This window comes from Crinia signifera, chromosome 1, assembly GCF_055691185.1.
Source record: "Crinia signifera chromosome 1, ASM5569118v1, whole genome shotgun sequence".
Classification (NCBI taxonomy): domain Eukaryota; kingdom Metazoa; phylum Chordata; class Amphibia; order Anura; family Myobatrachidae; genus Crinia; species Crinia signifera.
The window spans coordinates 428,835,597-428,854,112 of NC_139217.1; the positions used below are offsets into that span (position 1 = coordinate 428,835,597).

At 45.4% G+C, this 18,516-nt stretch overlaps 1 protein-coding gene across 1 annotated transcript in view; it reads right to left on the reverse strand.

Annotated features, from left to right (window-relative positions):
- The window catches only part of LHFPL2 (LHFPL tetraspan subfamily member 2), a 130,230-nt gene extending 112,070 nt beyond the window's left edge, over window positions 1–18,160 (reverse strand). The window contains exon 1 of the mRNA XM_083152235.1: window positions 17,964–18,160. The gene's annotated coding sequence lies outside the window, so the exon portion shown is untranslated. The remainder of the gene's footprint in view (window positions 1–17,963) is intronic.
- Window positions 18,161–18,516: the final 356 nt, after the last annotated feature.

Genomic DNA, 18,516 nt, shown 5'->3' on the forward strand with positions numbered 1-18,516 from the left:
ACCCTTTGTGTCTTTGCCTCATGTTTTCCTCTTAATAGCATTATCAGCTCCCCCACCCTCATACCCCCCCATTAAAATGTCCCCCCATATAGAAGTCTCATTAGACACCTAACCCCCCCCCCACAGGTCTCCCCCTCTCCATAGCAGTGTAATTAGTCCCTTTCCTCCAACTCCATGACACCTATTCAGCTCCGCAGGATTGGCATACATTTCTCTGTTCCTATTGGTGCTCAGCACCCTCAGGCAGAAAGTGAAAGTAACCCAACTTCCTGCCCCAGTGAGGCTGAGCACTAGCTATGCGCAGCTGCTGCAGCCTACTGACGTCTCCCCTCTCCTCATCCTTGCTGCGATAGTAGAGCTGGCTGGTTCTGCTCCCCTCCCCCCCCCCCCCCCCCAACCCTTTCAGCACCATGCATTTCCTAACTGAGTTTTTATTTGGGAATTTCCACAAACTGCTTCTCTTATAGATTGACCTAAGGGATTATTCTTCTTATTAACAATAAGGAGAAAGGGGCCTTCTCGTGAGAGCTTACATTCTACATGGGAGGAGCAGACAGGGTGATACAGAAGGGGTAGACAGTGAGCATGTAACAGAGTTTAGGTGAGATTTGGCGGGGTTTGATGAAGTGGGTCCCTTAACCTTTTGAAATTTTGTAGAGAGTTTGATAGGTAGAGGGAGAGAATTCCAGAGGTAGGGAGCAGAACAATACAACATCTTAGAAGTAGACATTTGTTAGGAAGGCCACATAGGAGATTACAGTAGTTCAGTCTGGAGATGACCAGAGAGTGGATGAGGGTCTTAATAGCATCCTGTGTGAGAAAGGGTCTGGAGATCCTGGCAATGACATATATCGGTTGGTTGACTTCCCATTAAGGGCATACAGTCTAGTTTTTGTTTATCTGATGCCAGGAGTATAGGGTTTAGCAGCATCCCTCAACATGATCAAACCCCCCTTTTGATTGTTCCACCATCCAATGAGTCCCAGCTCAGACAACTGCACTGATGGCAAATGGTGTAAACCATCTATGGTCTCCCAACAATGATGTAATCAATTGCATCATCAATGGTAGACCAGGTGGCCCTAGGTCCGGCCCCTTTCCCCTCCTTCCCAAGAACAGCACAACACCAAAACATCCAGCATGCGTGTTCTTGCCCCTACAGGCTTGCACTGCATTAGTGGAACATGTTACTGTGCACTGCGCAGCTTGAGCAGATGGACAATGCAGATTCAGAGGTGGTTGGAGGTCCTATCTCTGTTGCTTACATGGAAGCAGCAGCGATAAACACAAATGTTAATGGAACACCCCCTGCTTGCATTAGTAATCTGCACAGTACGAGTCCAGCGCATGCTGTACCAACTTGAGTACAGTAATATAGTTGTAATCTATGAATGCTTGATAGGACCTTACATGAACCACAGTCATCCATCGGAACTCAAGCTTGAATATCCTTAAAACCTGTACAGTACTGTAACGGCAGGCATTCGGGAAACCATGAACAAGACTCTCTTCTTTGGGCCTAGGATGAATTTGCCTTTTGTCTCTTTTGTAAGTCGAAGGATCTGAGACAGGAAATGCTGTCAAACAAAAATCAAACTGATAATATTAACGGTTCAAACCTACATGTACAAAGTGATGCTTTCCATTGTTCATTCAGGTGCAATTGGGAACAGGTACAGACTCATGTGTAAATGAAAAAGTCTCATCTGTCAGATATACAGCCATGCAGAACTGGTTAGTGTCTGGCACCGCATCAGCTATCCAATAAGTGTTGGAACCCCAAGTATATACACACACACACACACACACACACACACACACACGACTGAACCACATAATCATCCGTACACCCAAAATGAGCAATTAATGGGTTGCGTGACAGAAGTTTATAGGAATTTTAAATCTCTACTTCGGGACCGTGCCTACCACGTGTCTGTCATTTCCTTCTTGCTCACTGGTATAATATACAAATAAAATCAAAGCGCTGTTCTTGCAACTTACAGACAATGACATCATGGACATTTCTAGTTACCCAAAACAGAATGACAGAAAGAAGTGCAAACAAACAGCGATCACTCATGTGCATGTCAGCAGGGAATGCTGCCTGTTGACAGGCCACTTATACATCACATTAAATACCACTTGCACTCCAGCTGTAACTAATGGGGCCAGCAGCTTATAGCTCTCATTATCCAGGTAATGAACAATTTAAACAGATATCACAAATCGTAAACATATGGCTGCAATTTCTCATGGATACTGTACATGCTAATAAAGTTGCATTGTATGGTACTTATTCTGTATAATGTCCTTCCCAACATAGGAGCCCTTCCCAATGGGGCCATATTCAGAATCATTCAACATGACAATTTTAGAGGAATGGGAGGGGTCTTCCACTTTACATGAGTCTTGTTAGGGAGGATTTAATTGCAGAGCGATTGACAGTTGGAGAGCGTAGGGGGGGGGGGGGGGCTAGGGAGTGGCTTCACAAAATGCAGGTGTGTTGTAACTGTTTTTGTGGTGTGATTGAGGCTGCAGCTGCAATATCTGGGACCTTACTACATACAACCATGCAGTGTAACCCTAGGGCAGTGATTTTCAACCTTTTTACCTTGCGGCACACTAAATAAGATTTTAAAATTGCCAAGGCACACCATGAAATCCCCACAGGGCAAAACACATTAGCCCCCACAGGAAAAAAAAAACAAAAAACACACACTATTGGCCTAGGTAACAATAAATACATTGGCTCTTTACATGAAAAGAAGAGACCAGTATATAAAATCATACCCTCCAACAATTCCAACTCAAAAATCGGTACAGGCCAGGGGGTGTGGCCATAGATAGAGGGGTTGATAATTTGTTCGTGAGCCCAGGCTTCTGTGTCCTCCCAAACCCCACCCACCCCCCGATCCCCGCTCACCTGGCTCGTGTATATATATATATATATATATATATATATATATATATATATATATATATATATATATATATATATATATATATATATATATATATATATATATATATATATATACATACACACACACACACACACACACACACACACACACACACACACACACACACACACAGTACAATTTACATTTTTGTGAGTGGTTTTGTAGGTTGGGGCCCCGCTACACTGCTTTGCCCGGGGGACCATAATGCTGTTAAGATGGCCCTGCCTGGGGCCCAGAGCAAATTCTGGCACTATTGCATTGCAAGTGTGTTGTCTATGCTGAAGCATCCACTAGAAGCCCCTGCTTTGGTGGTCAGGGCGTACAAAGTACCACAACATAAAAGAGCAGAGGGGACCTCTGTAGAAGATGAACTTGCATTGCAGCTCTCCTCTGAACTCCAATTCCTACAGCCGTATCTGCCGTCCAATAGTGCTAGTCCGCCACGTATGATGCAACAATACTATACCAGCTCCTGCCAAATTCACCATTATGTAGGACCATTCTTTAGCTGGCAGATTGCAATTGCTGCCTATATAAAACATTGGAAATCTTTAAGTCTCCATATTCAGCACCATAATCTGATGTGTGTGTGTGAGGTTACTTCCTGCCTATATCGCTGACGTTCACTCTCAGATACACAAGTGGACCAATCAACACTCCTGAATTAATTGCCAATTATTCTCATGATCTAACAGGGCGTATCATTCCTGCCCATCGCAGTACTACTAGGGACCAACATGAAGCAGAAGACAAAAACCATGCTCTGACCAAAGACAGCGGCGCCATAACGACCCTTTATAAATTGCATTGATACAAAGTGGTGCAGACTTTTTTTTAGAATGGAAAAAGCAATCATTGTTAGGAAAACAAAAGCAAACTGCTGATACATTGAGCAAAGCTGGAGATCAGAGCACACTAGCACCTTCAGCAGTGTTTATTTATACAGATTGGTCAAGCTCTCCCCCGCTGAAGGAGAATAAACACTGCAGGACAATAGGGGATTCTGTAGGGATAATTAGCATCATACATGTGGTGCCACTTAAACCAGTGAGGAGTGAAGTGGATAAACAACCGGGGGGGGGGGGGGCAAGCGCTTCAAGCCTTTAGAATGTCAACTATCAAAACGTTGGGGGATAAACCTGTAGAGCCCTTGTGGGATCATTGCCCTTATGCGCACCCATCACCTAGGAGTAGCAGCCTTTGAGAGCTGAAGAAATATTCAGCCTATTAGGGAATAGGGACACTACCCGAAGAGGATAGAAGGATAGATTAGTGGGAGATCCATCCCAATAACCTTCTCTGCTGTCCTCACCACTCTTTGCAGGCTCTGTCAGATTCATTGGCCCCTCCATACCAGATTGTAATAGAGGAGCATAGAACGGACTCCACGATAGCAGTGTAAAAGAACCGCTGCAGTTCCTGCGGAATGTTGAATTTTCTCAGGATGAACAGAGTTGTTGGGCCTTTTTGACAATGGAAGTTATGTTGGGCTCCCATCTGAGGTTGCAAGAGATTTTCTTCCCAAGGAATTTGAAGGTCTCTACCCATGACACCACTCTGTTGGAAATTACTAGTGGGACCTTGGCATTTGGTTTTCTCCTGAAGTCTACTACCATCTCGACTGCTTTGATGGGGTTTAGGTCCAGGTTGTTTCTGCGGCACCACTGTGAAAGCCTGTCCACTTCCTGTCTGCATGATTACTCATCCGCCTCCTTGATTAGGCCGATGATGGTGGTCATCAGCAAATTTTATGATTTTTACTGACTGGTCACACAAGGTGCAGTCGTTAGTGTAGAGGGAGAAGAGCAGGGGGGAAAGGATACATCCCTGGGGAGCACCAGTGCTGATTGTACGTATGGCAGAAGTGAAGGCTCCGGCTTTTACCGCCAGTTTCCGTGTCATCAGGAAGTCCACAATCCAGGAGCAGGTAGATTCTGGAACTCCTAGGGAGAGAAGTTTGGGCTGTAGGATAGCAGATAAATTTACTAAGATGGGATGTTGCCCATGGCAACCAATCAGATTCTAGAAGGTGCTAAATACCAAGACAAATCTGATTGGTTGCTCTTGGCAACATCATCTCTTCAATAGAACTCCCATCTTAGTAAATAAACCCCAGTATATCAAGCTCAAACCTGGAGTTGTCAGTGGGCACTTGCCCTGGCACCCCAGCGTTTACACAACAGTCTGCATTTACGACGGACACCAGACTATATATTGCAAACCAGTGGCAATCATTAAGTGGCTGCACAATAAGGCAGAGTTTCCACTTGTATCCTTCAGAGCTGAACGGATTATCTGCTTGTTATACAGGTGGGTATCAGAGTGGCATACAGGGAAGGTAAATAGTACGTTGGTGCCCTGACCCTATAGGACCATTTCATTTGATGCAGAAGCTTCCAAAATGAGTCCAGGTCACTTGCATATGTTCAGTGCAGAAGGCAGATTCTGTTTGCACGTCATGTTGGCACAAACCGAATAAGCCTGTCAGCCATCAGCAGCTTAGGTGTATTGGTAGCCACACCTAAGTGGGGCCATTATCTAACAAGTGGGGATATTCTGTGGTAATTGGGGGGTCCAATAAGCATGAGACTGAATTCTGGATCAATTGAGGGGCACACGGGGGTGCTAAGATTGTATTATTATATGCCTCTGTATTAAGTTGTGCAATATGCTCAACTAGATAGATTGTATGCAATTCCAGCCAAGCCTGCCCAGCTCAGAAACAATCCAAGAGAATAGTCTGTGATACTCGCAGGCTCCGGTGCGATGCGCACGTAAAGGAAAATCTCATCAGACCTGCTGTCATTCAGGCTCATTTCCTGCGATTGATCGCCTTAAACGCGGGAAAAGAGCCCAAATTGCGGGCGAATTGCTTAGTGTATGGGGGTCTTTAGTGTCCGGACATAAAACAACATCTTTCCACACACATACAGGTACAATGTAATGGCAGGTACATGCCACGAGATTAAAGTGTGCACTGGTGGATGGAAAGTAAGACACTTAAAACAGAAAACCCCCCACTTTAAAGCACTTAGTTTATTCCATGCCTGAGTACACCCAAAGTACCAAAGGCCATAGGTTAGAATGTGCGGCTCTGAGGCATTGATAAGAGAGTGGGACAATACTGCAGCTGTGCTTGTACTCTACACATAAGCCCAATACACACTAAACGAGTGTATTGGTGGGACCCGGCGGCAGGTCGCCACACTTGCCAATGCCGGGGATGTCCGGTAGCGAAGCAGGGTGGGGGATGGAACAACGGTCATGCGTTAACTAGGACTCCCTTGTCAGGACATGTTCAGACAAGGGAGGGGGAGCGTTAACGATGTGTGGGAGTGCGACATGGGGAGTATTGTTGTAAACACTATCGCCTAGTGTGTATGGGGCTTTAGGCTGCCATGACACTGACCTGACTGAGGGCAAGTCATTAGTAAAAGTAGAACACATGCCTTACAGCTACTTGTTTGGGAACACTAGTTGTGTACAAGCTGTGCCCTGGTAGAGTATTAACAATGAGGGCCTGATTAACAATGGGGAGGATGAAGCTACAGTCCCACACATGGAAATATGCCCACCATCATAACAGCATCATGAGCAGCACCCCCTCTGCCGGCCATGAACCATTACAATTGGATTCTATTTTCCCCAACAAAAAGAAGCAATATATCTACCACTGGGACTGATACAGGAGATGAACACGCCACACATTTCATTTTTGCATCTTAAAAAAAAAAAAAAAAAATTATCATCATTATTTATTATATATTTTAGGATTAAAAAAATGGCAATATGACAATACAAATCTTCAAGTGGCCGTAACAATTATGGGCTGTACCGCACACCACTCATCCCAACGCCCAGAGTCAAGGAACCCAACAGACATTGTGGTGTTCACTTCTTCAATATCTACCTTTTGACTGCATCCCTTTTACACCCCACATTCAGTGGTTCAGGCCAACCCTTTTGGAAGCCAATGGACTGTTTGCAAAGGTCACAAGTTAGGGGGCTCTTATCCAAGCTGAAGGTTGACAGTGTCAAAAGGTCGACATTGATCTCAGCAACTTTACTGTTGGGAACAGAAAACTGAAGGGCAATCAGAAAGCCTTGCCACAGTGCCAATATGTATGTATGTATGTATGTATGTATGTATGTATGTATGTATGTATGTATGTATGTATGCACACAGTGTCACAACACAGTCTATAATGTAGGTTTAATGGGGCCTACACACTCAGTGATTCCCAGGTATTTTCTAAGCAATCTCACTTAGAAAATGCCCCTATATTGCAGGGCTGTGGAGTCGGAGAAGATTTCGAGTACCTGGAGTCGGAGTCAGCAAACAATGCACCAACTCCGACAATTATAATTAATGACTTCTCTACTGTAAGAAGAAAGACCAATGCATGCAGTGCCTCACGTAACCGCAAAACGAACATGTTAAGTGACCATGAAAAAGCATGCTTTTCATATGCTTTACTATATGGCACGCAACGCACAATTCGGAGCACCAATACTTATAAATGTATTTTCCCTTGTAGTTTACAACTTATTTCCAACGTTCAATAAGGTTTTCAATACCTCGTTGGTAGAAATCACCTGGTGTAGACTCAAAAAATTCATTCAACTAAGCTCTCCCACCATACGCACAACATCTTTTTACGCGGATGAAGATCTTGTTTCATGTGCGGGGTCGTTTGTTTACCTTGGCTAAGCCATTACTTACGCTGGTTCATATTGATGTACAGGCACCATTTTTCGTCGCCAGTACCGATTCGGTAAAGAAATCGTTCCTTGTGTCCTGAACCTTTCCTATTGTTTTTGTTCCCAAAACAACCAAATAATGTGGTTTTTATCTTTGAACTGGTAAAGTTCCTGTTCCTGATGTTTATGCCTACTGCTACTATCCAGCCATTTAATTAATAAAACTTTGTTTTCATTGTATTTGTCCTTTGCTTAAACTGTTCAATACAGTAGACTGTTGGCTTCCCAGCCTCTAGTAGGGTCAGTCCTTGGCCCTCTCCTCTTCTCCCTCTACACCACCTCTCTGGGCACCCTCATCAGCTCCTATGGTTTTCATTACCACCTTTATGCTGATGATACCCTAATCTATCTCTCCTCCCCCGATTTATCCCCATCACTCCTGTCCAAGGTCTCCGAATGCCTCACGGCCATCTCAGCCTGGATGACCCAACGCTTCCTGAAACTAAACATGGCTAAAACTGAACTTCTAATCTTCCATCCCCCGAACATCCCCTCTTCTCCCACTATCTCCCATCAGCATTGGTGAAACCGAGATCACCTCCACCGACCAAACGCGCTGCCTCGGTGTCATCATTGACTCCTCCCTCTATTTCACCCCCCACATTCGTGCTCTCTCACAGTCTTGCCGCTTTCACCTACGCAACATCTCACGCATCAGACCATTTCTCTCCACTGACGCGACCAAAATTCTCATTCATTCTCTTGTCATCTCCCTCCTTGACTACTGCAACATCCTTCTCTCTGGGCTACCTCTCACCCGCCTCGCACCTCTCCAATCCATCCTTAACCCTGCTGCTAGGCTCATCTTCCTCTCCCGCCGCTCTACCTCCGACTCCCCCCTCTGTCTATCTCTTCACTGGCTCCCCATTCCTTTCAGAGTTCTCTTTAAACTCCTCACCACCACCTACAAGGCTCTCTCCTCCTCCACCGCTCCTTACCTCTCTTCACTGATCTCTATCCACACTCCCTCCAGTCCTCTTCGCTCCATCGCTGACCTCTCACCTAATCACCTCCATCCACTCCCGTGTGCAAGACTTCTATCGCGCTGCCCCCTGGAACAACCTCCCGCCACCCATCAGGCTTTGTGATTCCCTTACTTCCTTCAAGCGCTCCCTCAAAACCCACTTTTTCGACTAGCCTATCCCTCCTCCTAACCTCTTTTGATCCTCCCTCCGTTCCTACTTATCGTATTGTTTTTCGTTCGTCCACCCATTTTTAGTATGTTAACTCTTATGAGTAGGGTCCTCCTTCCTCACCCTACCTCACCTGTCCTCCTGTCCTGTCCTTCCCTTCCTCTACTTCATCTTCAGTCTCCTCGACAATTTTGACCTACTTCTGAACTGATGCTGATTTTAGTTCTACCAGCTATACCCCTTTCAACACACCCTGTACACCACCTGTATTTTGCCTTTCTTTCCTTCAAGGAATGTATCAAATACATTTGCATATTAATACAGAGGAGTCGGAGTCGAGGAGTCTGCGTCAGAAGTACGAGGAGTCGGAACATTTATCTACCAACTCCACAGCCCTGCTATATTGCTCTGTGCATAGGGGCATAGTGATAGCTATTAATATTCAGCAGGCTGGATAAATCTAGATCTCAGTGAGCAAAACCAATTAATATTCTATGCAGTATGGATGGTGTAATGGTTAGCAATACTGGCACTGAGGTTGTGGGTTCGATTCCCACCATGGCCCTAACTGTGTGGAGTTTGTATATTCTCCTTGTGCAGGTTTTCTTTGGGTACTCCAGCTTCCTCCCCCAATCCAAACATATACTGGTAGGTAAATTGGCTCCCAACAAAATTAACCCTAAAATAAATGTGAGTGCGAATATAGATTGTAAGCTCCACTGGGGCAGGGACTGATGTGAACATTCAAATATTCTCTGTACAGCGCTGCGGAATATGTGTGCGTTATATAAAATAAATGGTAATAATAGATTATAGGCCCACTACAATATTCATTAGAGGATTTGTGACAGATTTTCATATTGGAACAACTGGCACAAGTGATAATAACACCGTGCCAGGCAGTTACAGTCCGCTTATTCACAGAGCACTGCTGACGGAATCTGTCACTTCATTTCCTTGGCTTTCAGACAGCTGCAGGACCTGCATATCCCAGATGTACATGGCCTGCAGAACAAAAAAATTTTTAAACCCATATGTCCATCATACGCAAGCCTGAATCACTGCAAAGTGTGAAGTCACAGGCCCAGACACTTCCCTAACATGCTTCCACTTTTTTTATTTTAATTTTTTTAACTACCCACCCCACGTCCCCTCCTTGTCGGGATTTTGACCGCCGGGATTCCATACCAATTGAACAAACAGAACGCATACTTTCAATTCTAGAAAATGTTGTGTAGAAAATATGCAATTTTAACTTCACAACTATAAGGTGGCAGAGGTAGCCAGTGATAACCGTTGGCAGCAGCCAGCAAGATCAATACAATTATCAAACTCAAAAAGGTAAATCAGGTGATTTAGGCTTACCGATACTTTTTGGAAAGTTTAACTAGATAAATAAACTGCTTTTGTTTTTAATAAAAAAAAAAATAAAAAAAAATCTATTCTTATATTTAACCCTTTTAAGTGCCAGGTGAATATGTTAGAATTAGGGGGGTATTCAATATAGGGTCATGACTGTCGGGCCCTGTCCCGTTCTCAGCCGGCTCGACACTGATTTTGCAGGCGGGACTCAATGTCCCGCCTGCCGAGTGCCGAGAAGGGGGCGTGGCCACGAGAAGTGGCCGGAAATCGCCGAGCTGCGGCAGGGAGCACGACAATTCCTAGCAGTTCTCGGCACAACGTGTCCAACTGCTTTTGCAGTCGGGCACATTCTGCCGAGATCCCTGTTCAATGCTGTTAGGGAAGACAGCATTGAATAGGGCCCCACCGCTATTTCCCCCATTGGGAATAGCAGCGGGAGATTGGCAATTTTCACACTTAGGGGGATAATCAAAACAAACATTTTTATTTATCATCAATGGACTGTAATTGATTTATTTACACAACTTTTATTTGAATGTATATTACAAATGTGGGAGAAGCTGGCATTGTCCAGGATTCTGACTGTTGGAACATCCCGATATTCACACATTAAGTCTGGAATAAAAAATTTTGGATCTTCATAGCCTTTTGGCATGCCAATTAGAACTTTTCGCGTACCGGTGGTTACTGACTGCTGCCCTAGTATCAGATAGATATCAAACATGTACTATTTGTGAGAAGATCTTCCATTTACAACTAATGTTAGCTGCCAATTTAAAATTTGGACTTGCAACCCAGAGCCACTAATAAGCCTATTACGCTATTAAACAAGCACAATGCTGAATACGTTTTAATAGGACCACCAGTGAACTAGGATGTGACCGTCTTATCTAAGTTTACACAGCATATTCCAGTGGCCTCCAGAATAGACATGAAATACATTTTCTAAATCTTCTCAATCACGTCTGAAGTTTACAGGATACTGTAGGTCTGCCACACACTCGCTGAGATCTGTAATAGCAGTCATTAACTCAGTCATTCATTGGTTATCTGTGGAACAGATAGTTGCTAGGAAGCACGTGGTAAACTCACAATCAGCCTAGAAATTAGTGTTTGCACAACTGTGTTTTGATAGTTTAGGTTGGTGGGCTGGACCCCTGCCAGACCACCAGTTTACTTAATAAACCCAGAGTTTCCTCTCTTGTGTTATGGATGAGGAGGCCATGATACTCTTCAGGGCCCCAACCAGCTCCAGGGGATCCAATGCAGAGAAGTTAGATTTAAGAGACTTTCCCGCTTCAGGTCTTCAAGAAATACATTTTATTAACCATTTAGGTGGAAAACTGCTGTAAAACTAGACTATAAGGCTGGTTTCACACACTCCGGCTCCTGCCGGACAGTGAAATCCCGCACGGCCAGGGAGCCGTGCCGCACACAGTAGTTGTGAATGGACACTATTGTGTCCATTCACACGGGACGGCCACGACCCGGCCGCACGGTTGCAGCCGGATCCCGCCACTGGAAGGGACGGCTGCCGGGCTGTGACCATCCCATCCATGATAAACTACTGTGTGCGGCACGGCTCCCTGGCCATGCGGGATTTCACCGTCCGGCAGGAGCCGGAGTGTGTGAAACCAGCCTAAAAGTCAGCTGGGAAAAAGGAGCATTAAGGCCCATACACACTGAGCGGCTTTGAAAAGAGCATCTCTGCAACTCCGCCCCCCGCTGTCGCCGCCCCGGGCAGGGGGAAAGCGGCTGTGTGTATGCACTGAGCGGCTTTCCACCCAGCGATGAAAACGATCATCACTGTCCATACACGCTGGGCATAATCGCCCAGTGTGTATGGACCTTAACTGTTAAAAGGTTAAGATAGATATATGAGTTGAAGAAGCCTGCGCTCCAGGACCTCCGGGGCTGCAGCTCAGCTGAAGAGGAGATATGGGGAGGGGAAGGGGAGGCAGGAAACTGGTTACGGTAAATCAAGTGGGGAGGGGGGAGCCGGGGCCCGGACTGGAAATGAGTCCCGAGCCCCAAAATACCTGATGGCGGGCCTGACGGCATGCAAATATTTCAACAACCAAAATACTTCTGGTCCCAAGGACCTCCGACATGGGAGACTCAGCCTGTATCCCACAACAGTACTTGTAATCATAGCCATGCTGAGAATAGGAAAGGTACAGAGCTCCATTACAATGGAGGCCTGTTTTGTAGCAACAAGCACAAAGCTCAGAACATCAGTTTTATATTATAAAGTGACATGTTCCTGCTGCAGTCCATTATTCACCACCTAGAGGACTCCACATCATTACACCATTCAGGTTCTAAGGGGTGGGAGGAGAATAAAATGGCACGATTGTGAAATCAATATAGATTTATGTCACTGCAAATGGAAATATTTACTGGGAGCCACATAATGCTGCCCAGATGTATGAAAGGATTTTTGTTTTCTGCCATTCATAAAAGTATTTAAAGGCAAAAATATAGCCAATGTATATCCATACTTCCTAACTTCTGTGTGACAATGTCGATTGTCCCCACTGTCACAATCAGAACTGCTTTGTCCCTTTGTCGCAAAAACTGCTTTGTCGCAAAAGCTTTGGAAGAGGCAGCAGACAAGTGGCAGCATAGAAGCAGGGTGTAACCATACCGTGACATTAGAGGTTAGGGGTATGAAAATCCATAAGGAATATATACTTGTGTACCTAACACTCTCCTGTTGTATCTCTATCTACATAGGCACAGAGTAACCAACGGTGTCAAAGGATTGAAAAACCATGATTCTGGGATAGAGGACCTTAACCCTGGGTGCCAAGTGAATTTGTCAAGAGGGGTAAAAATTGGCAAGCACATATTTCTAGTCATCATAATGACCGGCAATATTTACCTTACAGTATATAGGAAATATTTTTTTTTTTTTACCCATTCATTTTTTATTTGAATGTATATAACAAATGTGAGCGACGCTTGCATTTTCAGCACATATTTTGTGCATGTTTCACAGATGTTGGCACTCAAAGGGTTAAGGGGGAGATTCTCTAAGCGAAAAATGCGGTAAAAACCCCGTTATCGGATTTTGGGATGCTATAAGCATCCCCCGCCAGGTTACCGCGGCGGGGGGGGCATCGCCAGAAAAATCTGGCGATGCCCCATAGAAGCCAATGGGCTTCTACCGCAACCCTCCGCCGCCCCCCCCCCCCCCCTCACCTGTGTCCGGGCAGCACAGCGCTGTGACCTCCTCCCTGCACTGATCCTCTTCCGGGTGCAGGGAGGAGGAGAGCCCGGCGCAGCAGCAGCAGCGCCGGGTGTGTGAGGGAGGGGGGAGCCGCCGGGACCTGCTGGGACCCGGCGACTCTCACCGCAAAGGACAGCTCTTAACGCAAGAGCTGTCCTTTGCCTTAATTATCGCATATGTTACAACATATGCGATAATTAAATATGCGATGGGTGGCGGAGATTCTTAGAGAATCTCCCCCTAATACCATTTACCCCAAAAGGTCGACATGCGGTCAACTGGGTCAAGTGACACATGACAAGTTTGAGTTTTTCATCATTTTTATACAACAGTCTTGTTCTTACTGCACCATCCACGTCGGCAAAGAGGGAGAATCTAATAGTCTGCCGAGAGGCACCAACTCCAGATGGTACACTACACTCTAAATGGGGGTCCATGTCAACATTGACACCAAAAAAAAATGCATGTCATCTTTTTTCATGTTGACAAATTGGCTGTATCCAGACACTCCCCCCTAAATCCTTAATGCCATCAATAACTCACTTTCCACCCCCACACGAAAGTGTGGAGGTGGCACCCGCAATCACCACCTACATTAACTACAAGGAACTATAATATATAAAGTTTCTTACATAGCGCGGCACATACCGTTGTGCTTTACAATAGGATTATTCATAGACTTCCGTCATTTTCTTACAGGCAGACTCGGTGGTGCCATGCCTAGGGTGCCAGAACCCATGACACCATAGGCAGCTGCCTAATGGTAAAGTTGTCCTGAGGATTCCATTTACTGTATAAACATCTAGTTTTGTATTTAAAATTATTGCTCTTTAAAATCTGGCATCCAAAACTGCCAAGAGCGCAGCGGCTTAAAAAAGGCTGATAAGTAAACTTACCCCCTTCTGTCCTGTCTCTTATACAAACGGAATAGTTTGCTGGAGATCCAAATCAACAGTTATTTAAAAGGTGGTTAATAAATAATAATTAAAAAAAAAAAAAAAAGTATATATATTGCTCTGAAAGTTATACGTTTCATTACAGGCTCCAATAGGAAGCTGCATCCTGTGACAAATTAGCAGTTGGAATGCCCATTCCTCAGCTAGCCTGGAGACCAGGAGGAGGGCAGCAGGGATGCCTGCGGCAAATGCATGACTGCACTGATGGAATCCTACAGCTTGCAATGACCATGGCATGCTAAGCAATCCACCATTATCACCCAGCTGCCAAATGTTGCATAAGTTCATCAAAGGAGACATCGCAGTATAGGAGGTGCACCCTAGGAACCTCATTCAGCAGCAGCAGCCATTCCAACCTACACAGACATGCCCGACTTAGCTGAACATCTGAAAGTGGGCATTTTCCCAGGAGTCCTCCTTATCATGGCCCATCTTCCCGTGGACTAGACAGGTCTGCTGCACATCATAGAAAATGCATCCCCAATGAAGCAAACGTCAAAAAAGTTACTGTGGCAAAAAAATATATATTTTACAGTGTACATTTTGGATGCAATTGTCCCCAGAGCTAGAGTCCATGCAATGTAATAACTCCTGATATCATCCCTTCTCATGAGTACAGAACTTAAGGCAGATTCCAGGCAACACAAGGTAAAACCCTCATTGTAGTGTAGGTTGCTCATTACAAATATTGGCCATCATGCGCACCTGCTGTCTATATAGGGAAATATCCCAATATATCCGTGTGTATGGACCCAAAATACTATGAATCCAGAGCTTAGAAATACAGAATTTGATGACAGATTAGAACCACTTGGCCCAGTCTTCGGGGTTAATTTAGTAGGGAACCAATTAACCTACAGGTATATTTTTGGATTTTGTGAAGAAACTGGAGTACCCAGAGGAAACCCATCCAAGCGTGGGGAGAATATGTAAACTCCACACAATTATGCCCATGGTAGGAATGGAACCAATGACCTCAGTGCTGGAGGGGCAGTAACGCTAACCATTACAGCGTCAGTACGGTCTCATCCAGTTTAGTGACCCACTCATGTGGCCAAGCTGGACAGCAAACAGAATCTTAGGAAGAATTACAATGCACATATTTAGTTTCGGGTGCCGGACGCGGTCCCAACAGGAGGTATCCTGACAGTCATTTACCCGACTTCGGGATCCCGACTGTCAAAACGCAGACAGACAGGTCCCCGACGGCCACCCGCTATTTTCCCTCGTGGGGGTCCACGACCTTCATAGAGGGAGAATAGAATAGGCGACGAGCCACCGTGCCCGCAAGGGGCTTTGTTGCGCTCACCATGCTGTCTGAGTCCGGGCAGTCGGGATCCCGACGTCGGAGTAATGACTGTCGGACCCCTGTACCACAGAAGAAATGTCAATAATTAAACCATCCAATGGAAAGTTCTCTCAATTGCAACTTAGACAATGTTTGTGACCATTTAACAATTGAATCACTTCCAACTATATAGATAAACCAGTTCAAAGGTTCCGTATTTACAATACAAATGATTGGACGTTAAAATTGGGGATGATAACTGTATGGACAGTGTCACAAATGTGCTATGCACTGTAAGCATTACAAAACTTGCTTGTTTTTTTATTGTAGTGATTTTGCCTTCAATGTTTCCTTTGCAACATCTATGAAAGAATCTGGACCGCGGTCTGAAACCTTCACATTTACTTAATAAAGCATAATTAGCCAACTCTTTCAAAAAGTGACTCTAAAAAAGGTGCCCATACACTTGTCCAATTTGGGCCAATTTACCCCGATCACGACGGATCGGGGTGAGAAATTGGACAAAATCGGAGGCGTTTGATGTCCCCTAACTCTGGACCGTGCATCAGACCTGCTGCCCGCCTGACCTCTGACACTGCCCCTCTCCCAGCACGAACAAGGTCGCATACGGCACATTGCAAGTGAAAGGACAGCATGCGATGTATCATTGTTATATAGTGAACTATATTGGCGGTGTCCGGGATCGCCCAGTATGTACGCACCATAAAAAGGTGCATACACATTGGGCCATATATTGAATATCATCTCTCATTTTAACCCTTCTGAGAAATGTAATTCAAAATATGGTCCAGTGTGTATACAACAAACGTCCTGCTGGTCATTAACAACCCCCGACATATACACGTGCAACTCAATTTGGCACATTTTTAAATGACGAAATGCTCAGAGTGACGTCACTGAACGATATTCAGTGTGTGTACACTATAATGTTAACAAGGAGATTCGAAGTGAAATATGGAGCAAATGCAGCTATACTTTCTTATATTCTGCAAATAGCAATCTCCTAGGGTTACAGCAATGCCCAATTCACAAAACATATCAATGTAGATTTAAGCTGGGCAAACACTATACGATTCCTAAAGTGATATCATTAATGATCTCAATCTATTGTGAAAGCAGTCACCCTTTCCCCACTCAGAACATGCAGCGCTTGACATTATTAGTTCAAATTTGACTACATGACGACCCGAAGGAGCAAGAATGGTCAACTATATAGTGTGTACACACTAGAAGATATGCACAATATCAGATATCGTTAAAAACTATCTTATAGTGTGTACCCAACTTTACATTACTGCCTACCAACCAGAACTATTTCTTCACTGTTATGTGGTTCCCTCTAGGAGTCTGGGTGGTCTAACCTGCCCTAGGGTTCAATCACAGCTCCATGAGGCTGTGATGTGTCAGCCGCTGATGTCAACCTAGGATATGCCCACTGCTAACGCAATCATAGAACATCAAGTGCAAGAACTGATGCTGCGGGGCAGCTGCAATCACACTGTAGAACGTTTAGCTCTTCATATATGACGGATACAGTATATCAGATCAAACTCCTCTCCAGTGTCATCAAAGGACCACATGAGGCTCTACTAGCGCCCCTTGTGGACAAAACAGAAATCACAAGTGCAAAGAGAGACCAATCACTACTAGATTGCAGTTTGATCGTTTCTTTTTTTCCTAGAAGTCAATGAAAGCACTGAAGAACAGACAGCCATCAATGGCCATTACACCAGGGCTGTAAAACCTCTCAGACTGGGAGCTGTGGGGGAGGCAGCAACTGAGATAACAAAACATAGGATCACTGAAGGTAACTGCTCTCCAGGACAGAGCATGGGGGGGCTACAGAATTGGTTAAAAGCAGCCAAACAAACCTCACTTTAAGCACATTCACACACAAGCATCTATTACATGATGGAAGAGGGGGAGGGGGGGGGGGGGGGTTAGACCAGTAGTGCCAGATGCACTGGGGATGTCACTCATCATGCCACAGACAGGACATCCCGCACAAGTTATGCTCACATTAACCTTTTCAGTACAGAATAGCTCATCTCTGCATCCCACTGTGAAGCACCAAGTCCCCTCTGCTCTAATGCACACTGCAATCCTCTAGTCACTGTTTCCCCACTGGTGAAGGAAGCCCACTAAAGTACCCACTCAGACCACAGGAGGAGTGGGGACTGGAGTGAGGAGTGCATCCCATTCATTATGCATGATGTGAAGCCCACGGATGCACACAGCACGACTTACCCACCACAGGTGACCGTAGCTCCCTGCTGTATACAGCGCTTGCATCCAGTAGCCCCGATATGCCGCGGCTCCGGCCGCCCGATGCTCCCTCCCCCAACACTCATAGAACGTGCACTGAGACTGCCAGAGTGCTACAAAGTATCAGCAGCTGTCCCCGCCCCTGCTACGTCACACGGCCCCGCCCACTCCAGACTCCCAGTCAGACAGTCCCTGGTGGTTTGGGGACTGGGCTGCCCGGGAATCCCTGCCAGCAGCAGTACTGTAGTATCTGTAATCAGCGCCGCCGCTTTGTTGTGGTGGCCAGCGTGCAGAACACAGTGTGTGTGTGCGGGAGCTGGACCCTTGTCAGCCACTGATGTCTGCTGCCTCTGAGAGGGCTGACTTCATTCACATCCACAATTCATTTATGTACAACCGTCTCTACATCAGCTCAACAAGTGAGTTAAGTTTTCATTTAGAAAGTGCCAAACTGGGGAGCAGGCAGACATCTCCCAGATGAGCAATGCTTGCTTCAGCACTAGTTCAAAGGCACGGGTTGATGGGTATCTGGTTG